This window comes from Cherax quadricarinatus, chromosome 43, assembly GCF_038502225.1.
Source record: "Cherax quadricarinatus isolate ZL_2023a chromosome 43, ASM3850222v1, whole genome shotgun sequence".
In the NCBI taxonomy this organism is placed as follows: Eukaryota; Metazoa; Arthropoda; class Malacostraca; order Decapoda; family Parastacidae; genus Cherax; species Cherax quadricarinatus.
In genome coordinates this window covers 18257236-18281700 of record NC_091334.1, presented here as the reverse complement: position 1 = coordinate 18281700, position 24465 = coordinate 18257236, and the positions used below count along the sequence as shown (strand labels likewise).

The window sequence follows — 24465 nt, the reverse complement described above, 5'->3', positions numbered from 1 at the left end:
CTGTGTGGCAGTGGTCCCTTCCTGCTGTGTGGCAGTGGTCCCTTCCTGCTGTGTGGCAGTGGTCCCTTCCTGCTGTGTGGCAGTGGTTCCTTCCTGCTGTGTGGCAGTGGTCCCTTCCTGCTGTGTGGCAGTGTTCCCTTCCTGCTGTGTGGCAGTGGTCCCTTCCTGCTGTGTGGCAGTGTTCCCTTCCTGCTGTGTGGCAGTGGTCCCTTCCTGCTGTGTGGCAGTGTTCCCTTCCTGCTGTGTGGCAGTGGTCCCTGCTGTGTGGCAATGGTTCCTTCGTGCTTTGTGGCAGTGGTCCCTTCCTGCTGTGTTTCAGTGGTCCCTGCTGTGTGGCAGTAGTCCCTTCCTGCTGTGTTTCAGTGGTCCCTGCTGTGTGGCAGTGGTTCCTTCGTGCTGTGTGGCAGTGGACCCTTCCTGCTGTGTTTCAGTGGTCCCATCCTGTGTTTCAGTGGTCCCTGCTGTGTGGCAGTGGTCCCTTCCTGCTGTGTGGCAGTGGTCCCTTCCTGCTGTGTGGTAGTGTTCCCTTCCTGCTGTGTGGCAGTGGTCCCTTCCTACTGTGTGGCAGTGGTCCCTTCCTGCTGTGTGGCAATGTTCCCTTCCTGCTGTGTGGCAGTGTTCCCTTCCTGCTGTGTGGCAGTGGTCCCTTCCTGCTGTGTGGCAGTGTTCCCTTCCTGCTGTGTGGCAGTGTTCCCTTCTTGCTGTGTGGCAGTGATCCCTTCCTACTGTGTGGCAGTGGTCCCTTCCTGCTGTGTGGCAGTGTTCCCTTCCTGCTGTGTGGCAGTGGTTCCTTCGTGCTTTGTGGCAGTGGTCCCTTCCTGCTGTGTTTCAGTGGTCCCTGCTGTGTGGCAGTGGTCCCTTCATGCTGTGTTTCAGTGGTCCCTGCTGTGTGGCAGTGGTCACTTCCTGCTGTGTGGCAGTGTTCCCTTCCTGCTGTGTGGCAGTGTTCCCTTCCTGCTGTGTGGCAGTGGTCCCTTCCTGCTGTGTGGCGGTGGTCCCTTTCTGCTGTGTGGCAGTGGTCCCTTCCTGCTGTGTGGCAATGTTCCCTTCCTGCTGTGTGGCAGTGGTCCCTTCCTGCTGTGTGGCAGTGGTCCCTTCCTGCTGTGTGGCAGTGGTCCCTTCCTGCTGTGTGACAGTGGTTCCTTCCTGCTGTGTGGCAGTGGTCCCTTCCTGCTGTGTGGCAGTGTTCCCTTCCTGCTGTGTTGCAGTGGTCCCTTCCTGCTGTGTGGCAGTGTTCCCTTCCTGCTGTGTGGCAGTGGTCCCTTCCTGCTGTGTGGCAGTGTTCCCTTCCTGCTGTGTGGCAGTGGTCCCTGCTGTGTGGCAATGGTTCCTTCGTGCTTTGTGGCAGTGGTCCCTTCCTGCTGTGTTTCAGTGGTCCCTGCTGTGTGGCAGTAGTCCCTTCCTGCTGTGTTTCAGTGGTCCCTGCTGTGTGGCAGTGGTTCCTTCGTGCTGTGTGGCAGTGGACCCTTCCTGCTGTGTTTCAGTGGTCCCATCCTGTGTTTCAGTGGTCCCTGCTGTGTGGCAGTGGTCCCTTCCTGCTGTGTGGCAGTGTTCCCTTCCTGCTGTGTGGCAGTGTTCCCTTCCTGCTGTGTGGCAGTGGTCCCTTCCTACTGTGTGGCAGTGGTCCCTTCCTGCTGTGTGGCAGTGTTCCCTTCCTGCTGTGTGGCAGTGTTCCCTTCCTGCTGTGTGGCAGTGGTCCCTTCCTGCTGTGTGGCAGTGTTCCCTTCCTGCTGTGTGGCAGTGTTCCCTTCTTGCTGTGTGGCAGTGGTCCCTTCCTACTGTGTGGCAGTGGTCCCTTCCTGCTGTGTGGCAGTGTTCCCTTCCTGCTGTGTGGCAGTGGTTCCTTCGTGCTTTGTGGCAGTGGTCCCTTCCTGCTGTTTCAGTGGTCCCTGCTGTGTGGCAGTAGTCACTTCCTGCTGTGTGGCAGTGGTCCCTTCCTGCTGTGTTTCAGTGGTCCCTGCTGTGTGGCAGTGGTCACTTCCTGCTGTGTGATAGTAGTCCCTTCCTGCTGTGTTTCAGTGGTCCCTGCTGTGTGGCAGTGGTTCCTTCGTGCTGTGTGGCAGTGGACCCTTCCTGCTGTGTTTCAGTGGTCCCATCCTGTGTTTCAGTGGTCCCTGCTGTGTGGCAGTGGACCCTTCCTGCTGTGTGCCAGTGGTCCCTTCCTGCTGTGTGGCAGTGTTCCCTTCCTGCTGTGTGGCAGTGGTCCCTTCCTGCTGTGTGGCAGTGGTTCCTTCCTGCTGTGTGGCAGTGTTCCCTTCCTGCTGTGTGGCAGTGTTCCCTTCCTGCTGTGTGGCAGTGTTCCCTTCCTGCTGTGTGGCAGTGTTCCCTTCGTGCTGTGTGGCAATGTTCCCTTCCTGCTGTATGGCAATGTTCCCTTCGTGCTGTGTGGCAGTGTTCCCTTCCTGCTGTGTGGCAGTGTTCCCTTCGTGCTGTGTGGCAGTGTTCCCTTCCTGCTGTGTCAGTGGTCTCTGCTGTGTGGCAGTGGTCCCTTCCTGCTGTGTGGCAGCGTTCCCTTCCTGCTGTGTGTCAGTGGTCCCTGCTGTGTGGCAGTGGTCCCTTCCTGTTGTGTGGCAGTGGTATGCTACTGTGTTTGTGATATCCTGCTGTGTTTCCGTGGTATCCTCCCTGCTCTGTTTCCGTGGTATCCTCCCTGCTGTGTTTCAGTGGTATCCTCCCTGCTGTCTTTCCGTGGTATCCTCCCTGCTGTGTTTTCGTGGTATCCTCCCTGCTGTGTTAAGGTGGTATCCTCCCTGCTGTGTTAAGATGGTATTCTCCCTGCTGTGTTAAGGTGGTATTCTCCCTGCTGTGTTAAGGTGGTGTCCTCCCTGCTGTGTTAAGGTGGTGTCCTCCCTGCTGTGTTAAGGTGGTATCCTTCCTGCTGTGTTACGGTGGTATCCTCCCTGCTGTGTTAAGGTGGTATCCTCCCTGCTGTGTTAAGGTGGTATCCTCCCTGCTGTGTTAAGGTGGTATTCTCCCTGCTGTGTTAAGGTGGTATCCTCCCTGCTGTGTTAAGGTGGTATTCTCCCTGCTGTGTTAAGGTGGTATTCTCCCTGCTGTGTTAAGGTGGTATCCTCCCTGCTGTGTTAAGGTGGTATTCTCCCTGCTGTGTTAAGGTGGTGTCCTCCCTCCTGTGTTTCCGTGGTATCCTCCGTGCTGTGTTTCCGTGGTATCCTTCCTGCTGTGTTTCCGTGGTATCCTCCCTGCTGTGTTAAGGTGGTATTCTCCCTGCTGTGTTTCAGTGGTATCCTCCCTGCTGTGTTAAGGTGGTATTCTCCCTGCTGTGTTAAGGTGGTGTCCTCCCTGTTGTGTTAAGGTGGTATCCTCCCTGCTGTGTTAAGGTGGTATTCTCCCTGCTGTGTTAAGGTGGTGTCCTCCCTGCTGTGTTAAGGTGGTATCCTCCCTGCTGTGTTACGGTGGTATCCTCCCTGCTGTGTTAAGGTGGTATCCTCCCTGCTGTGTTAAGGTGGTATCCTCCCTGCTGTGTTAAGGTGGTATTCTCCCTGCTGTGTTAAGGTGGTATTCTCCCTGCTGTGTTAAGGTGGTATTCTCCCTGCATTGTCTTAACTCAGAGCAAAGGTTGACTTTCTGATTCAAAGGAGAAGAAAGGTACACGTGCTCTATTTAAGTTCCCTTGATCTAGTCTAATGAAGTGATCAAGGGGAGAGAGAGAGAGATAGAGAGAGAGAAGGGAGAGAGAGAGAGAGACGGGTGAGAGAGAGAGAGAGGGGGTGGGGAGAGAGAGAGAGAGAGAGAGAGAGAGAGAGAGAGACGGAGGGAGGGAACACGCAGTACTAGATACATTAAAAGGTTACCCAGACAACCACCTTAGTGGACACTGTAAGTTGGGTGTAGTATGTTTGGTGCGTGTCTTCTTGTAAATGTTGAACCCTTGAAGCCTGGTAATGATTGAGAGGATTGTTGTTGTGATGTTATTGTTGGTCTGATTGTTGTTGTGATGTTATTGTTGGTCTGATTGTCGTTGTGATGTTATTGTTGGTCTGATTGTTATTGTTGGTCTGATTGTTATGATGTTGGTCTGATTGTCGTTGTGATGTTATTGTTGGTCTGATTGTTGTGATGTTATTGTTGGTCTGATTATGTTATTGTTGGTCTGATTGTTGTTGTGATGTTATTGTTGGTCTGATTATGTTATTGTTGGTCTGATTGTTGTTGTGATGTTATTGTTGGTCTGATTGTTGTGATGTTGTTGGTCTGATTGTTATGATGTTATTGTTGGTCTGATTGTTATGATGTTATTGTTGGTCTGATTGTTGATGTTATTGTTGGTCTGATTGTTGTGATGTTATTGTTGGTCTGATTGTTGATGTTATTGTTGGTCTGATTGTCGTTGTGATGTTATTGTTGGTCTGATTGTTGATGTTATTGTTGGTCTGATTGTTGATGTTATTGTTGGTCTGATTGTCGTTGTGATGTTATTGTTGGTCTGATTGTTGTTGTGATATTGTTAGTGTGAGTGTTTACCTGGAGTTTACCTGGAGAGAGTTCCGGGGGTCAACGCCCCCGCGGCCCGGCCCCTAGGAATGTGTTTCTAGTTTGTTTCCTAGCAACACCTAGGAAGGTGCTTCTAGTTTCCTAGCAATACCTAGGAAGGTGCTTCTAGTTTCCTAGCAACACCTAGGAAAGTGCTTCTAGTTTTTCCTAGCAACACCTAGAAATAATGCTTCCTAGCATTACTGGTGTCTTGCTTATTTGGGTCCTGTCATACCTGTTCCTAAAGCTCTGTCTACATACACACTTTTGAGTGTATATACATTTGCTAGATATACACTTTCGGTATATATACACAGGAGATATACTTGATTTATTAGCAATGGTAGGAATGAATATCAGTGATGGTAACAGTAGCAGGAATGGTAGTAGTGGTCAGAATGTCAGCACTGGTAGGAATGGTCAGAATGTCAGCATTGGTAGGAATGATCAGAATGTCAGCATTGGTAGGAATGGTCAGAATGTCAGCACTGGTAGGAATGGTCAGAATGTCAGCATTGGTAGGAATGGTCAAAATATCAGCATTGGTAGGAATGGTCAGAATGTCAGCATTGGTAGGAATGGTCAGAATGTCAGCACTGGTAGGAATGGTCAGAATGTCAGCATTGGTAGGAATGGTCAGAATGTCAGCACTGGTAGGAATGGTCAGAATGTCAGCATTGGTAGGAATGGTCAGAATGTCAGCACTGGTAGGAATGGTCAGAATGTCAGCACTGGTAGGAATGGTCAGAATGTCAGCATTGGTAGGAATGGTCAGAATGTCAGCACTGGTAGGAATGGTCAGAATGTCAGCACTGGTAGGAATGGTCAGAATGTCAGCACTGGTAGGAATGGTCAGAATGTCAGCATTGGTAGGAATGGTCAGAATGTCAGCACTGGTAGGAATGATCAGAATGTCAGCATTGGTAGGAATGGTCAGAATGTCAGCATTGGTAGGAATGGTCAGAATGTCAGCATTGGTAGGAATGATCAGAATGTCAACACTGGTAGCAATGATCAGAATGTCAACACTGGTAGCAATGATCAGAATGTCAACACTGGTAGGAATGGTCAGAATGTCAGCATTGGTAGGAATGGTCAGAATGTCAGCATTGGTAGGAATGGTCAGAATGTCAGCATTGGTAGGAATGGTCAGAATGTCAGCATTGGTAGGAATGATCAGAATGTCAACACTGGTAGCAATGATCAGAATGTCAACACTGGTAGGAATGGTCAGAATGTCAGCATTGGTAGGAATGGTCAGAATGTCAGCATTGGTAGGAATGGTCAGAATGTCAGCATTGGTAGGAATGGTCAGAATGTCAGCATTGGTAGGAATGGTCAGAATGTCAGCATTGGTAGGAATGGTCAGAATGTCAGCATTGGTAGGAATGGTCAGAATGTCAGCAATGGTAGGAATGGTCAGAATGTCAGCATTGGTAGGAATGGTCAGAATGTCAGCATTGGTAGGAATGGTCAGAATGTCAGCATTGGTAGGAATGGTCAGAATGTCAGCATTGGTAGGAATGGTCAGAATGTCAGCATTGGTAGGAATGGTCAGAATGTCAGCATTGGTAGGAATGGTAGCAATGGTCAGAGCAAGGAGATCGGCGCACTCCAGTTGATCCCTTTAATATGACCACTGAAATGATCCAGTAAGCTGTGCAGACTCTCTCTCACTTGCAGTGTTACATTGTTCATTATTGTGAGTACATTGTTTATTATTGTGAGTACATTGTTTATTATTGTGAGTACATTGTTCATTATTGTGAGTACATTGTTTATTATTGTGAGTACATTGTTCATTATTGTGAGTACATTGTTTATTATTGTGAGTACATTGTTTATTATTGTGAGTACATTGTTTATTATTGTGAGTACATTGTTCATTATTGTGAGTACATTGTTTATTATTGTGAGTACATTGTTTATTATTGTGAGTACATTGTTCATTATTGTGAGTACATTGTTCATTATTGTGAGTACATTGTTTATTATTGTGAGTACATTGTTTATTATTGTGAGTACATTGTTCGTTTTTTATTACATTGTTCATTAGTTCATTCTTATTTTTCTTCTTTCTGTTACTTTATTACACAGTAAAGAGTTCACTCCCTCCTAAATCCATCACTCTACCTCCATCCTCCTAAATCCACTACTCTTCTTCCTCCTTCCTTTTAAATCCGCTCCTCTATCTCCTCCCTCGTTCCTCCTCTTCCTACTCCTCCTCTTCCTTCTTCCTTAAGGAAAACAGTTAAGTAGAGTTATTGTTTGGTCTTTGATCTCTTAGGGTAATCATTATTTTTTAATATATAAATTTTAGCCAGATAACTTGATAATCTTACGAAGCTCTCTTGAAGGCAGCCAGAGGAGGAAGGGGGGGGCTCTTGGTAACTGCTCTTATGGAGGGCACTGACAAGTCTTGGTTCCTTTACACTTATTAAGTCATCTCTTAATGTGATCATTACACTTTCTGTTTCTTTTCCCCAAGAAGACAGCCAGGGAACTCTTGCCCCTACAAAGGGCCCTGAGAAGCCTTGCTTTTTCTACACTACACTTAAGTTATCTGTCTGTTTCATTGGGGTATTTCGCACCTACTGCGGAGCCTCTTCTGTGGGGAGTAACTTCTGTGTACAGATTCGGAACCAGTCTCCAGTATTTTCCAGTTGCAAATAGTGTTGCATCACCCTTCAGGAGAAAAGTGAACAAATATCTTCACCAGGTACCAGATCAACCAGGCAGCAATAGCCTGGTTAACCAGGCTAACACCAGAAGAGCCTGGCCCATGGCCGGACTCCGAGAGCAGTAAGACTGCAAACTCATCAAAGGTATATCCCTGGACTACATTGCAGGAAGTGGGGTTGAAGAGACCTCACTTTTTTCATGTACCTGACAGTATGACTCGTGAGTCATGAAGGCGGCTTTAAGGGGACTTGAGCTAGAATTTGCCACAGCCACGCTGGCGGGAGACGTATCTGTAAAAACTTGTATTTCTGGTCACAGTGGCGGCCAATGCTAACCTCCCTACGGTATATAAATATACCTAGTTAGATGAAAGTTATTGTAGCCAGCTGGTCCAGTGGTTTACACACTGGCCTGGAGTTTTACCACTCACTCGCCATGGATTCAAACCCCACCCGTTCCCTGGTTTGACTGAGTATATACGAGTACAAATACTTTATTTCTTTTCTGCAGTATACATACAGTGGTTTCTGCTATACAGTATCTTATTGGTTCTACAACCTAGTTCGTTATAGAGGTAATCCGTTATAGGCGCCCAAATATAATCACTTAATAGTCAAAAATATAATATATAATTGTAAAAAATAGATAAATGTGCATTTAAACTCCTAAAATAAAAAAAACATTAATACTTGCAATAAAAAATATAATAAATTAGTATAAAAATAAACTCCTTACTTTAGCCTAGGTTAATGTTGAGCTGCAGGACAGGAAGTGGTGGCAGGAGTGGTGGCAGCCTAGTCCTGTGACTCTCCTACACCCACTTCCTCTCTAGAAGAGGTGGCAGGAGTGGTGTCAGCCTAGTCCTGTGGCTCTCCTACACCCACTTCCTCTCTAGAAGAGGTGGCAGGAGTGGTGGCAGCCTAGTCCTGTGGCTCTCCTACACCCACTTCCTCTCTAGAAGAGGTGGCAGGAGTGGTGGCAGCCTAGTCCTGTGGCTCTTCTACACCCACTTCCTCTCTAGAAGAGGTGGCAGGAGTGGTGTCAGCCTAGTCCTGTGGCTCTCCTACACCCACTTCCTCTCTAGAAGAGGTGGCAGGAGTGGTGTCAGCCTAGTCCTGTGACTCTCCTACACCCACTTCCTCTCTAGAAGAGGTGGCAGGAGTGGTGGCAGCCTAGTCCTGTGGCTCTCCTACACCCACTTCCTCTCTAGAAGAAGTGGCAGGAGTGGTGTCAGCCTAGTACTGTGGCTCTCCTACACCCACTTCCTCTCTAGAAGAGGTGGCAGGAGTGGTGTCAGCCTAGTCCTGTGACTCTTCTACTTCCACTTCCTCTCTAGAAGAAGTGGCAGGAGTGGTGTCAGCCTAGTCCTGTGACTCTCCTACACCCACTTCCTCTCTAGAAGAGGTGGCAGGAGTGGTGGCAGCCTAGTCCTGTGGCTCTCCTACACCCACTTCCTCTCTAGAAGAAGTGGCAGGAGTGGTGTCAGCCTAGTCCTGTGGCTCTCCTACACCCACTTCCTCTCTAGAAGAGGTGGCAGGAGTGGTGTCAGCCTAGTCCTGTGGCTCTTCTACACCCACTTCCTCTCTAGAAGAAGTGGCAGGAGTGGTGTCAGCCTAGTCCTGTGGCTCTCCTACACCCACTTCCTCTCTAGAAGAGGTGGCAGGAGTGGTGTCAGCCTAGTCCTGTGACTCTCCTACACCCACTTCCTCTCTAGAAGAGGTGGTAGAAGTGGTGTCAGCCTAGTCCTGTGACTCTCCTACACCCACTTCCTCTCTAGAAGAGGTGGTAGAAGTGGTGTCAGCCTAGTCCTGTGACTCTCCTACACCCACTTCCTCTCTAGAAGAGGTGGTAGAAGTGGTGTCAGCCTAGTCCTGTGACTCTCCTACACCCACTTCCTCTCTAGAAGAGGTGGCAGGAGTGGTGTCAGCCTAGTCCTGTGACTCTCCTACACCCACTTCCTCTCTAGAAGAGGTGGCAGGAGTGGTGTCAGCCTAGTCCTGTGGCTCTCCTACACCCACTTCCTCTCTAGAAGAGGTGGCAGGAGTGGTGTCAGCCTAGTCCTGTGGCTCTCCTACACCCACTTCCTCTCTAGAAGAGGTGGCAGGAGTGGTGTCAGCCTAGTCCTGTGGCTCTTCTACACCCACTTCCTCTCTAGAAGAAGTGGCAGGAGTGGTGTCAGCCTAGTCCTGTGGCTCTCCTACACCCACTTCCTCTCTAGAAGAGGTGGCAGGAGTGGTGTCAGCCTAGTCCTGTGGCTCTCCTACACCCACTTCCTCTCTAGAAGAGGTGGCAGGAGTGGTGTCAGCCTAGTCCTGTGACTCTTCTACTTCCACTTCCTCTCTAGAAGAAGTGGCAGGAGTGGTGTCAGCCTAGTCCTGTGGCTCTCCTACACCCACTTCCTCTCTAGAAGAGGTGGCAGGAGTGGTGTCAGCCTAGCCCTGTGACTCTCCTACACCCACTTCCTCTCTAGAAGAGGTGGTAGAAGTGGTGTCAGCCTAGTCCTGTGACTCTCCTACACCCACTTCCTCTCTAGAAGAGGTGGTAGAAGTGGTGTCAGCCTAGTCCTGTGACTCTCCTACACCCACTTCCTCTCTAGAAGAAGTGGCAGGAGTGGTGTCAGCCTAGTCCTGTGGCTCTCCTACACCCACTTCCTCTCTAGAAGAGGTGGCAGGAGTGGTGTCAGCCTAGTCCTGTGGCTCTCCTTCACCCACTTCCTCTCTAGAAGAGGTGGCAGGAGTGGTGTCAGCCTAGCCCTGTGACTCTCCTACACCCACTTCCTCTCTAGAAGAGGTGGTAGAAGTGGTGTCAGCCTAGTCCTGTGACTCTCCTACACCCACTTCCTCTCTAGAAGAAGTGGCAGGAGTGGTGTCAGCCTAGTCCTGTGGCTCTCCTACACCCACTTCCTCTCTAGAAGAGGTGGTAGAAGTGGTGTCAGCCTAGTCCTGTGACTCTCCTACACCCACTTCCTCTCTAGAAGAGGTGGTAGAAGTGGTGTCAGCCTAGTCCTGTGACTCTCCTACACCCACTTCCTCTCTAGAAGAGGTGGTAGAAGTGGTGTCAGCCTAGTCCTGTGACTCTCCTACACCCACTTCCTCTCTAGAAGAGGTGGTAGAAGTGGTGTCAGCCTAGTCCTGTGGCTCTCCTACACCCACTTCCTCTCTAGAAGAAGTGGTAGAAGTGGTGTCAGCCTAGTCCTGTGACTCTCCTACACCCACTTCCTCTCTAGAAGAAGTGGTAGAAGTGGTGTCAGCCTAGTCCTGTGGCTCTCCTACACCCACTTCCTCTCTAGAAGAGGTGGTAGAAGTGGTGTCAGCCTAGTCCTGTGACTCTCCTACACCCACTTCCTCTCTAGAAGAAGTGGTAGAAGTGGTGTCAGCCTAGTCCTGTGGCTCTCCTACACCCACTTCCTCTCTAGAAGAAGTGGTAGAAGTGGTGTCAGCCTAGTCCTGTGACTCTCCTACACCCACTTCCTCTCTAGAAGAAGTGGTAGAAGTGGTGTCAGCCTAGTCCTGTGGCTCTCCTACACCCACTTCCTCTCTAGAAGAGGTGGTAGAAGTGGTGTCAGCCTAGTCCTGTGACTCTCCTACACCCACTTCCTCTCTAGAAGAAGTGGCAGGAGTGGTGGCAGCCTAGTCCTGTGGCTCTCCTACACCCACTTCCTCTCTAGAAGAGGTGGCAGGAGTGGTGTCAGCCTAGTCCTGTGGCTCTCCTACACCCACTTCCTCTCTAGAAGAGGTGGCAGGAGTGGTGTCAGCCTAGTCCTGTGGCTCTCCTACACCCACTTCCTCTCTAGAAGAGGTGGTAGAAGTGGTGTCAGCCTAGTCCTGTGACTCTCCTACACCCACTTCCTCTCTAGAAGAAGTGGCAGGAGTGGTGGCAGCCTAGTCCTGTGGCTCTTCTACACCCACTTCCTCTCTAGAAGAGGTGGCAGGAGTGGTGTCAGCCTAGTCCTGTGACTCCTACACCCACTTCCTCTCTAGAAGAGGTGGTAGAAGTGGTGTCAGCCTAGTCCTGTGACTCTCCTACACCCACTTCCTCTCTAGAAGAGGTGGTAGAAGTGGTGTCAGCCTAGTCCTGTGGCTCTCCTACACCCACTTCCTCTCTAGAAGAGGTGGTAGAAGTGGTGTCAGCCTAGTCCTGTGACTCTCCTACACCCACTTCCTCTCTAGAAGAAGTGGTAGAAGTGGTGTCAGCCTAGTCCTGTGACTCTCCTACACCCACTTCCTCTCTAGAAGAGGTGGTAGAAGTGGTGTCAGCCTAGTCCTGTGACTCTCCTACACCCACTTCCTCTCTAGAAGAAGTGGTAGAAGTGGTGTCAGCCTAGTCCTGTGACTCTCCTACACCCACTTCCTCTCTAGAAGAGGTGGTAGAAGTGGTGTCAGCCTAGTCCTGTGACTCTCCTACACCCACTTCCTCTCTAGAAGAGGTGGTAGAAGTGGTGTCAGCCTAGTCCAGTGACTCCTACACCCACTTCCTCTCTAGAAGAGGTGGTAGAAGTGGTGTCAGCCTAGTCCTGTGACTCTCCTACACCCACTTCCTCTCTAGAAGAGGTGGTAGAAGTGGTGTCAGCCTAGTCCTGTGACTCCTACACCCACTTCCTCTCTAGAAGAGGTGGTAGAAGTGGTGTCAGCCTAGTCCTGTGACTCTCCTACACCCACTTCCTCTCTAGAAGAGGTGGTAGAAGTGGTGTCAGCCTAGTCCTGTGACTCTCCTACACCCACTTCCTCTCTAGAAGAGGTGGTAGAAGTGGTGTCAGCCTAGTCCTGTGACTCTCCTACACCCACTTCCTCTCTAGAAGAGGTGGTAGAAGTGGTGTCAGCCTAGTCCTGTGACTCTCCTACACCCACTTCCTCTCTAGAAGAAGTGGTAGAAGTGGTGTCAGCCTAGTCCTGTGACTCTCCTACACCCACTTCCTCTCTAGAAGAAGTGGTAGAAGTGGTGTCAGCCTATTCCTGTGACTCTCCTACACCCACTTCCTCTCTAGAAGAAGTGGTAGAAGTGGTGTCAGCCTAGTCCTGTGACTCTCCTACACCCACTTCCTCTCTAGAAGAAGTGGTAGAAGTGGTGTCAGCCTAGTCCTGTGGCTCTCCTACACCCACTTCCTCTCTAGAAGAAGTGGTAGAAGTGGTGTCAGCCTAGTCCTGTGACTCTCCTACACCCACTTCCTCTCTAGAAGAAGTGGTAGAAGTGGTGTCAGCCTAGTCCTGTGACTCTCCTACACCCACTTCCTCTCTAGAAGAGGTGGTAGAAGTGGTGTCAGCCTAGTCCTGTGACTCTCCTACACCCACTTCCTCTCTAGAAGATCTTTCTCAACTTTTTAATATTTTCAGTTTTATTGGAGAAAAACCGTGATGTAAATATGTTATATAAACAGTTCGTTATAGCATAACCCCCCCCACTGTATGATGTAATTCAGACGTAATAAAATATTGTTAGGCACAATATTGCAGTCTGGAGAGAATATATGACTTAAAGTAGGCGAGCTGGTGTACGCCACTACCTTCACCCTCAACACTTAGCGTAATATTCTTGTTCTTGTACATGAACTGTATGTAGTACAGACCAGATGAAAATTTGACACATGTACAACATCTGGGTATCTTTATTGTAGACGTTTCACCATCCAGTGGCTTTATCTGTACAAATTCAAGGACATAATTGAAGACAACTGCATACAAAGTATAAAGTAATCAGTCCCTCAGCCTTGGAGTTGGTGTGAAGAACACCGTAGTCTGGAGCACAGACTGTGCTGCACTCTTCAGGACGACGGTGTTCTTCACACCAACTCTAAGGCTGAGGGACTGATTACCTTATATTTTGTATGTAGTTCTACTGTCTTCAATTATGTCCTTGAATTTGTACTGATAGTCACTGGATGGCGAAACGTCTACAAATAAAGATACCCAGATGTTGCACATGTGTCTAATTTTCATTCTTGTTCTTGTCTCACTCTGTGTGTGAGAATATCTTCTGTTAGACTTAGTGAAGCTCAACGCTGGACAAAACACTGCCAGTGGAAAGTTATTATACATCTTTTGTCTTTATAACCAGTATCATCCTTGACGAGTAAGATACATGTGCAACTGTTGAAACGTTTCGACTACACGGTAGACTTCTATATTCAGATACAGAGAATGGATTGAAGGCAGCAGAGATGAAGAGGTAAACAAACCATACCAAGGGTGGGGATAGAACCCGCGATCAGAGAGTCTCAAAACTCCAGACCGTCGCGTTAGCCACGTCTGGAGTTTTGAGACTCTCTGATCGCGGGTTCTATCCCCACCCGTGGTATGGCTTGTTTGCAATCGTGTCATTACGATTTCATGAGTCATGACGAGGTAAAGATATCATCGGTTCATCAGCCTCGTAGGAATAGTTTGATGGATTTATTACATGTTAACCTCGTCACTTCTACTGCCTTCATTCCGTTATCTGACTGAAGACGCCTACCGAGTAGGCGAAATGTTTCAACAATAAAGATACCCAAATGTTGCACATGCATCTTGCGCATCATCAACTTGTCGGTATTTTATACCATTTTCAACACACGGGATTATCCTTGTCTTATCTCTTGTTGTGAAAGTTGTTTATCCAGCTTTACAGTTGTGCTGATAACACTTGTAATCCTTGAACGTAAGATCTAATATTATCAACAAATCCCCCACCTTTATCTCCATTAAATGGTCTTGAACGTAAGATCTAATATCAACAAATCCCTTACCTTTATCTCCATTAAATGGTCTTGAACGTAAGATCTAACATTATCAACAAATCCCCCATCTTTATCTCCATTAAATTGTCTTGAACGTAAGATCTAATATTATCAACAAATTCCCCATCTTTATCTCCATTAAATTGTCTTGAACATAAGATCTAGTATTATCAAGAAATTCCCCATCTTTATCTCCATTAGATGGGCTTCAACGTAAGATCTAACATTATCAACAAATCTCTCGCCTTCTTTCTCTGCATTAAATAGTTTGAATTTGTTTTATACTCGACTCAAGTTTTTAATCTATCAGTTTTCCCCTAGCTGGAGGGTAGCTGGAAATTGCCCTCTTTGAACATCTTATTGTTTTCTGTGGCTCAGTGGAAGACTTGGCTTATATCGGCTTGAATATTTTTTTTTTCCGTGATCCCCAACGGATACACCTCTCATACGAGCTCTAGTATCGTTTTCAAAGCATGATATATTGTTGTGATTTACAGCTACGTGTTGGATATGAGGACGAGAGAGAGAATTGGGGCGAGTACTGTGTCTTCAGGATGAGAGAGAGAGAGAGAGAGAGAATTGTGACGAGTACTGTGCTTTCAGGATGAGGGAGAGCATTGGAGTTGAGTACTGTCTTTAGGATGAGAGAGAGCATTAAGGTCGACTACTGTGTCTTCAGGATGAGAGAGAGCATTGGGGTCGACTGCTGTGTCTTCAGGATGAGAGAGAGCATTGGGGTCGACTGCTGTGTCTTCAGGATGAGAGAGAGCATTGGGGTCGACTGCTGTGTCTTCAGGATGAGAGAGAGCATTGGGGTCGACTACTGTGTCTTCAGGATGAGAGAGAGCATTGGGGTCGACTGCTGTGTCTTCAGGATGAGAGAGAGCATTGGGGTCGACTACTGTGTCTTCAGGATGACAGAGAGCATTGAGGTTAACTACCTGTGTCTTCGGGATGAGAGAGAGCATTGGGGTCAACTGTGTTTTCAGGATGAGAGAGAACATTGGGATTGAGTACTGTGTCTGCAGGATGAGAGAGAGCATTGGGGTCGACTACTGTGTCTGCAGGATGAGAGAGCATTGAGGTCGACTACTGTGTCTTAAGGATGACAGAGAGCATTGAGGTTAACTACCTGTGTCTTCGGGATGAGAGAGAGCATTGGGGTCAACTGTGTCTTCAGGATGAGAGAGAGCATTGAAATCGACTACTGTGTCTGCAGGATGAGAGAGCATTGGGGTCGACTACTGTGTCTGCAGGATGAGAGAGCATTGGGGTCGACTACTGTATCTTCAGGATGAGAGAGAGCATTTAGGTCGACTACTGTGTCTTCAGGATGAGAGAGAGCATTGTGGTCGAATACTGTGTCTGCAGGATGAGAGAGAGCATTGTGGTCGACTTCTGTGTCTGCAGGATGAGAGAGAGCATTGAGGTCGACTACTGTGTCTTCAGGATGACAGAGAGCATTGAGGTTAACTACCTGTGTCTTCGGGATGAGAGAGAGCATTGGGGTCAACTGTGTTTTCAGGATGAGAGAGAACATTGGGATTGAGTACTGTGTCTGCAGGATGAGAGAGAGCATTGGGGTCGACTACTGTGTCTGCAGGATGAGAGAGCATTGAGGTCGACTACTGTGTCTTAAGGATGACAGAGAGCATTGAGGTTAACTACCTGTGTCTTCGGGATGAGAGAGAGCATTGGGGTCAACTGTGTCTTCAGGATGAGAGAGAGCATTGAAATCGACTACTGTGTCTGCAGGATGAGAGAGCATTGGGGTCGACTACTGTGTCTGCAGGATGAGAGAGCATTGGGGTCGACTACTGTGTCTGCAGGATGAGAGAGAGCATTTAGGTAGACTACTGTGTCTTCAGGATGAGAGAGAGCATTGTGGTCGAATACTGTGTCTGCAGGATGAGAGAGAGCATTGTGGTCGACTTCTGTGTCTGCAGGATGAGAGAGAGCATTGAGGTCGACTACTGTGTCTTCAGGATGAGAGAGAGCATTGGGGTCGACTGCTGTGTCTTCAGGATGAGAGAAAGCATTGGGGTCGACTACTGTGTCTTCAGGATGAGAGAGAGCATTGAGGTTAACTACCTGTGTCTTCAGGATGAGAGAGAGCATTGGGGTCGACTACTGTGTTTTCAGGATGAGAGAGAACATTGGGGTCGACTACTGTGTTTTCGGGATGAGAGAGAACATTGGGGTCGACTACTGTGTTTTCAGGATGAGAGAGAACATTGGGATTGAGTACTGTGTCTGCAGGATGAGAGAGAGCATTGGGGTCGACTACTGTGTCTGCAGGATGAGAGAGCATTGGGGTCGACTACTGTGTCTTAAGGATGAGAGAGAGCATTTAGGTCGACTACTGTGTCTTCAGGATGAGAGAGAGCATTGGGGTCGACTACTGTGTCTTAAGGATGAGAGAGAGCATTTAGGTCGACTACTGTGTCTGCAGGATGAGAGAGCATTGGGGTCGACTACTGTGTCTTAAGGATGAGAGAGAGCATTTAGGTCGACTACTGTGTCTTCAGGATGAGAGAGAGCATTGGGGTCGACTACTGTGTCTTAAGGATGAGAGAGAACATTGGGGTTGAGTATTGTCTTCAGGATGAGAGAGAACATTGGGGTTGAGTACTGTCTTCAGGATGAGAGAGAACATTGGGGTTGAATACTGTCTTAGGGATGAGAGAGAACATTGGGGTTGAGTATTGTCTTCAGGATGAGAGAGAACATTGGGGTTGAGTACTGTCTTCAGGATGAGAGAGAACATTGGGGTTGAATACTGTCTTAGGGATGAGAGAGAACATTGGGGTTGAGTATTGTCTTCAGGATGAGAGAGAACATTGGGGTTGAATACTGTCTTAGGGATGAGAGAGAACATTGGGGTTGAGTACTGTCTTAGGGATGAGAGAGAACATTGGGGTTGAGTATTGTCTTCAGGATGAGAGAGAACATTGGGGTTGAATACTGTCTTAGGGATGAGAGAGAACATTGGGGTTGAGTACTGTCTTAAGGAATGGAGAGGGATTCAAAACTTCAATTTTATTTGACTATTGTACCTTTCGTTAGATTCGTTAGAGAATTAAAATTTCATCTGCCCGCTTTCCCATTTATTCCTTTTTGCGTGCATTTTGTGCTCTGTTTCACCTTAGTCACCCTTGGCTAGCTTAGGTTCCTAAGTTAGACCAGTTAGAAAGCAAGATTCCTGATAATATATACATGGAAGATATTTGAGGGTCTAGTCTGGCTAATTCTACACGCTGACATAATGTACTGTGGTGAGATAAACGAGAGGAAGTGTAAAATTGGGCCAGTGAAAAGCAGGGGCGCTATGGGAACAGTAAGAGAGAGCTACATCAGCATTCATGGTCTAAGACTATTGAACCTACTACCGACAGATCTCAACCTGCTACCGGCAGATATCAACCTGCTACCGGAAGATATCAACCTGCTACCAGCAGATATCAACCTGCTACCGGCAGATATCAACCTGCTACCGGCAGATATCAACCTTCTACCGGAAGATATCAACCTGCTACCGGCAGATATCAACCTTCTACCGGCAGATATCAACCTGCTACCGGCAGATATCAACCTTCTACCGTAAGATATCAACCTGCTACCGGCAGATATCAACCTTCTACCAGCAGATATCAACCTGCTACCGGCAGATATCAACCTTCTACCAGCAGATATCAACCTGCTACCGGCAGATATCAACCTTCTACCAGCAGATATCAACCTGCTACCGGCAGATATCAACCTTCTACCAGCAGATATCAACTTGCTACCGGCAGATATCAACCTGCTACCAGCAGATATCAACTTGCTACCGGCAGATATCAACCTGCTACCGGCAGATATCAACCTGCTACCGGCAGATATCAGGAATATCACCTAGACAACTGTAAAAGTTTTCAAGGGAAAACTCGACCAACACTTCTGCCAATTGCCAGATCAATCAGGCTGTGATGGATATGTGGGCCAGTGTGTCGCCAGCACTAACAGCTTGACTGAATAGGCAATCACCAGAAAAACCAGTCCCCAGGCCTGGCCGCGAGGGTAGGACAATCACAGGTGAAGCACAGGTTAGGTTCACGTGTTATGAAGGTAGAATAAAGGCAAGTGTCACAAATTATAGGAAAATGATTGAAGTATATTATCAGGATTTTCGAAACAAAAGAAGCAACAGGATTGAAGGTACTGTTCAAATGGCTTTTGTTGTCACGATACTTGTACATTGTTCATTGCTCATAGCACCTCTGAAGGCAGGAGAGATATCAGAACTGGATAATGTTCAGAGATCCATTCATCATAGCACCTCTGAAGGCAGGAGAGATATCAGAGCTGGATAATGTTCAGAGATCCATTCATCATAGCACCTCTGAAGGCAGGAGAGATATCAGAGCTGGATAATGTTCAGAGATCCATTCATCATAGCACCTCTGAAGGCAGGAGAGATATCAGAACTGGATAATGTTCAGAGATCCATTCATCATAGCACCTCTGAAGGCAGGAGAGATATCAGAACTGGATAATGTTCAGAGATCCATTTATCATAGCACCTCTGAAGGCAGGAGAGATATCAGAGCTGGATAATGTTCAGAGATCCATTCATCATAGCACCTCTGAAGGCAGGAGAGATATCAGAGCTGGATAATGTTCAGAGATCCATTCATCATAGCACCTCTGAAGGCAGGAGAGATATCAGAGCTGGATAATGTTCAGAGATCCATTTATCATAGCACCTCTGAAGGCAGGAGAGATATCAGAACTGGATAATGTTCAGAGATCCATTCATCATAGCACCTCTGAAGGCAGGAGAGATATCAGAGCTGGATAATGTTCAGAGATCCATTCATCATAGCACCTCTGAAGGCAGGAGAGATATCAGAACTGGATAATGTTCAGAGATCCATTCATCATAGCACCTCTGAAGGCAGGAGAGATATCAGAACTGGATAATGTTCAGAGATCCATTCATCATAGCACCTCTGAAGGCAGGAGAGATATCAGAGCTGGATAATGTTCAGAGATCCATTCATCATAGCACCTCTGAAGGCAGGAGAGATATCAGAGCTGAATAATGTTCAGAGATCCATTCATCATAGCACCTCTGAAGGCAGGAGAGATATCAGAGCTGGATAATGTTCAGAGATCCATTCATCATAGCACCTCTGAAGGCAGGAGAGATATCAGAGCTGGATAATGTTCAGAGATCCATTCATCATAGCACCTCTGAAGGCAGGAGAGATGTCAGAGCTGGATAATGTTCAGAGATCCATTCATAATAGCACCTCTGAAGGCAGGAGAGACATCAGAGCTGGATAATGTTCAGAGATCCATTCATCATAGCACCTCTGAAGACAGGAGAGACATCAGAGCTGGATAATGTTCAGAGATCCATTCATCATAGCACCTCTGAAGGCAGGAGAGACATCAGAGCTGGATAATGTTCAGAGATCCATTCATCATAGCACCTCTGAAGACAGGAGAGACATCAGAGCTGGATAATGTTCAGAGATCCATTCATCATAGCACCTCTGAAGGCAGGAGAGACATCAGAGCTGGATAATGTTCACAAAGATTGTATACTGCTCGCAGATAATAAAAATATCAAGCTTATTGGGAACGCTACATGGTACTTGGATTATTCTCTGTGGAACGGAGAAGAGAGGAATACTTGATACATGCAAAACAACCACTGTGAAAAAACAGTGAAATTCCAAGCGCTTTCGTGATTTCTCACATTATCACGGTGGTGGTTTTGCATATTGTGATATCACCTGTTTACTGTGATCTTATTACGTTGGTAATATGTATGTCGACCACACCGATGAAATGGTCCATAACCTGCACACTGCTATAATAACTTACTGGAGTGAAAGATATGGGAGAGAGTATAGAAGAGAGCCAGTGAAGAGCAGGAAGAATATGGGGTCAGTTAGAAATGTCAACAAGTATGGTGCAAGACTCTGCAACATTTTACCAGCCAGTATCAGAAATACTGCTGAAACGAAGCTAGACGTTTCGGGAAAGTGGACAGCTTCCTGCTGCCAGTGCTGGATCAGCCGGGTTGAAATGGTTATGTGGGCGTAGGGGTCGCTAGCACAAACAACCTGGTTGACCAGGCAGTCAGCCATGAAGCCTGGTTCCAGACCGTGCTGCAGGGTAGAATAACCCTCAGAACCAGTCACAAGTACGTCACAGGTTCCTGGGTTAGTGTATGCTCCTGGGTTAGTGTATGCCCCTGGGTTAGTGTATCTTCCTGGGTTAGTTTATGCTCCTGGGTTAGTGTATGCTCCTGGATTAGTGTATGTTCCTGGGTTAGTTTATGCTCCTGGGTTAGTTTATGCTCCTGGGTTAGTGTATGCTCCTGGGTTAGTGTATGCTCCTGGGTTAGTGTATGCTCCTGGGTTAGTGTATGCTCCTGGGTTAGTGTATGCTCCTGGGTTAGTTTATGCTCCTGGGTTAGTGTATGCTCCTGGGTTAGTGTATGCTCCTGGGTTTATGCTCCTGGGTTAGTGTATGTTCCTGGGTTAGTGTATGCTCCTGGGTTAATTTATGCTCCTGGGTTAGTGTATGCTCCTGGGTTAGTTTATGCTCCTGGGTTAGTGTATGCTCCTGGGTTAGTGTATGTTCTTGGGTTAGTGTATGCTCCTGGGTTAGTGTATGCTCCTGGGTTAGTTTATGCTCCTGGATACGGTTCGATTCCTAGGTTAATAGTAATAATCTTTATTTCTACAAGTACATGTACAAAGTATATAGACCATAGCTGACATTAATGACATACTACTATATAGAAAGCCGCTTGTTATGCTGAACATTACGGGCAAATTAGGTCTAATGCTTCCACTCGTACCGGGGATTGTACCAGTGTTGAGGTGACAACACCAGTGATGAACAATATTAAGACGAGTGTTACACCAATGTATTCATCATAAATGTGTGTATATATAATATATATGTCGTGCCGAATAGGTAAATTTGGTCAATTAGCAAGAACTCATTTAAAATTAAGTCCTTTCTAAAATTTTCTCTTAAACGTTTAAAGATATATTATTTTAATTTATGTTAGTGTAAAAATTAATGATTTTGTACCAAAAGAACCTTAGCCTTATTATAACAAGCGAAATTTAATTTAGCCTAATCCAACGAAATATATTTTAGATAAGTTTACAATAATTTCATGAACACAATGAAATATATTTTTTTTTGTTAGGTTCAGAATGAATTTTGCGAAATTATTGCATACACAAATTTTCGCTTGTCTTATTCGACAAGAAGAGCGTTGCTGTTTAAGCCAAAATAGCAGGTTTTACCTATTCGGCACGATATATATTTCAATCAACAAACTGGCCGTATCCCACCGATGCATGGTGACCTAAAAAGAAAGAAAAAATTCTCTTTTCAACTTTAGTAATGCATACAGGATAAGGAGTTACTAGCCCCTTGCTCCTGGCATTTTAGTCGCCTCTTACGACACGCATGGCTTACGGAGGAAGAATTCTGTTCCACTTCCTCATGAAGACGATATTATATATATATATATATATATATATATATATATATATATATATATATATATATATATATATATATATATATTATATACACACACACACACACACACACACACACACACACACACACACATATATATATATATATATATATATATATATATATATATATATATATATATATATATGTGCAAAAATCGCGATCAAGCTATACAGGATGCAAAACAACAACGGGGGAAGTTGAACGATAGCTCCAGGCCTTTCGTGTTGCAATCAACGCATCAGACGCTTGCAATGTTGCAGAAATGAGTAGGTCCCAACAGATTTGCTTCTTTTAATGAACTACCATTAGTTTCCACAGTGTTCTAGAAGTCCTTCGAGATAATCCTCTTTCATCCAGGATAATTCTGGATTATCCTGGATAACCCAGAATTATCTTGGATAATGAATTATCTTCGATATTTGTTTGATGTCAGTGTCTTGCAGTGCAGAGCCGTGACTTCCACACGTGTGGGTGTGTGCTCATCTAGTTGTGGTTGTGGGGGTCGATTCACAGCTCCTGGACCCGCCTCTTCACTTGGCCGCTACCCGGTCACTTTTCTTGCTCCGTGAGCTTTATCATACCTCTTCTTAAAGCTATGTATGGATCCTGCCTCCACTACATCACTACCCAGGCTATTCCACTTCCTGACAACTCTGTGACTGAAGAAATACTTCTTAACATCCATGTGGTTCATCTGAGTCTTCAACTTCCAACTGTGACCCCTTGTTGCTGTGTCCCATCTCTGGAACATCCTGTTTCTGTCCACCTTGTCTATACCTCTCAGTATTTTATATGTCGTTATCATATCCCCCTAACTCTCCTGTTTTCCAGTGTCGTCAGGTCGATTTTCCTTAACCTCTCCTCGTTGGACATACCCCTTAGCTCCGGGACTAGTCTTGTTGCAAACCTCTGCACTTTCTCTAGTTTCCTTACATCCTTGGCTAAGTGTGGATTCCAAACTGGCGCTGCATACTCCAATATGGGCCTAACGTACACAGTGTACAGGGTCCTAAATGATGTCGGAATGCTGTTCTTAGGTTTGCCAGGCTCCCGTATGCTGCAGCAGTTTGGTTGATGTGCACCTCAGGAGATGTTCCCAGTATGTGTGTGTGTGTGTGTGTGTGTGTGTGTGTGTGTGTGTGTGTGTGTGTGTGTGTGTGTGTGTGTGTGTGTGTGTGTGTGTGTGTGTGTGTGTGTGTGTGTGTGTGTGTATGTGTGTGTGTATGTGTGTGTGTGTATGTGTGTATATGTGTGTGTGTGTGTACTCACCTAGTTGAGGTTGCGGGGGTCGAGTCCGAGCTCCTGGCCCCCGCCTCTTCACTGATCGCTACTAGGTCACTCTCCCTGAGCCGTGAGCTTTATCATACCTCTGCTTAAAGCTATGTATGGATCCTGCCTCCACTACATCGCTTCCCAAACTATTCCACTTACTGATTACTCTGTGGCTGAAGAAATACTTCCTAACATCCCTGTGATTCATCTGTGTCTTCAGCTTGTGTGTGTGTGTGTATGTGTGTGTGTATGTATGTGTGTGTGTGTGTGTGTGTGTGTGTGTGTGTGTGTGTGTGTGTGTGTGTGTGTGTGTGTGTGTGTATGTGTATGTGTGTGTGTGTATGTGTATGTGTGTGTATGTGTATGTGTGTGTATGTGTGTGTGTGTATATGTGTGTGTATGTGTGTATGTGTGTGTGTGTATGTGTGTGTGTATGTGTGTGTGTGTGTGTATATGTGTGTATGTATGTGTGTGTGTCTCAGTAGTAGTAACCAGTTACCAGTAACCAGTGTACCAGTAGTTGACTCACTACCAACCGTCTCTGCCTGAGTCACTGTCTATTCATATTGTGCTGACCACAGCAAGACCCCCTCACATATGGGTACTGTGGGCGGCCAGTCAGTTTTACGAGAGTGAGCAAGAGAGACAAGGTTACGGCTGTTAGGGCGCTCCCCACATTATCTGTAATTATACGTACTACCAGCCTACGTGAGTATTACTTTACCCTATCCACGTATCGAACTCCCACATATGTGTGTGTATGTGTGTGTGTGTGTGTGTGTGTGTGTGTGTGTGTGTGTGTGTGTGTGTGTGTATGTGTGTGTGTATGTATACTCACCTATTTGTGGTTGCAGGGGTCGAGTCTTAGCTCCTGGCCCCGCCTCTTCACCGGTTGCTACTGGGCCCTCTCTCTCCCCGCTCCATGAGCTTCATCAAACCTCTTCTTAAAACTGTGTATGGTTCCTGCCTCCACTACGTCATTTTCTAGGCTACTCCACTGCCTGACATCTCTATGACTGAAGAAATACTTCCTAATATCTCTCTGACACATTTGTGTCTTCAACTTCCAATTGTGGCCTCTTGTTTCTGTGTCCCCTCCCTGGAACATCCTGTCTTTGTCCACCTTGTCTATTCCACGCAGTATTTTATATGTCGTTATCATGTCTCCCCTGACCCTTCTGTCCTCCAGTGTCGTCAGGCCGATTTCCCTTAATCTTTCTTCATAGGGCAGTCCCCTTAGTTCTGGAACTAACCTTGTCGCAAACCTTTGTACCTTCTCTAGTTTCTTGACGTGCTTTATCAAGTGCGGGTTCCAAACAGGTGCTGCATACTCCAGTATGGGCCTGACATACACTGTGTACAGTGTCTTGAACGATTCCTTACTAAGGTATCGGAATGCTGTTCTCAGGTTTGCCAGGCGCCCATATGCTGCAGCAGTTATCTGACTGATGTGTGCTTCCGGAGACATGCTCGGTGTTATACTCACCCCAAGATCTTTCTCCTTGAGTGAGGTTTGCAGTCTTTGGCCACCTAACCTATACTCTGTGGTCTTCTGTGCCCTTCCCCTATCTTCATGACTTTGCATTTGGCAGGATTAAATTCTAGAAGCCATTTGCTGGACCAGGTGTCCAGCCTGTCCAGGTCTCTTTGAAGTCCTGCCTGGTCCTCATCTGATTTAATTCTCCTCATTAACTTCACATCATCTGCAAACAGGGACACTTCTGAGTCTAACCCTTCCATCATGT

At 46.8% G+C, this 24465-nt stretch overlaps 1 protein-coding gene across 7 annotated transcripts in view; it reads left to right on the top strand.

Annotated features, from left to right (window-relative positions):
- Positions 1-24465, top strand: part of LOC128694147 (tyrosine-protein phosphatase non-receptor type 13) — a 419661-nt gene that overhangs the window by 47355 nt on the left and 347841 nt on the right. The gene's annotated exons all lie outside the window — the stretch shown is intronic.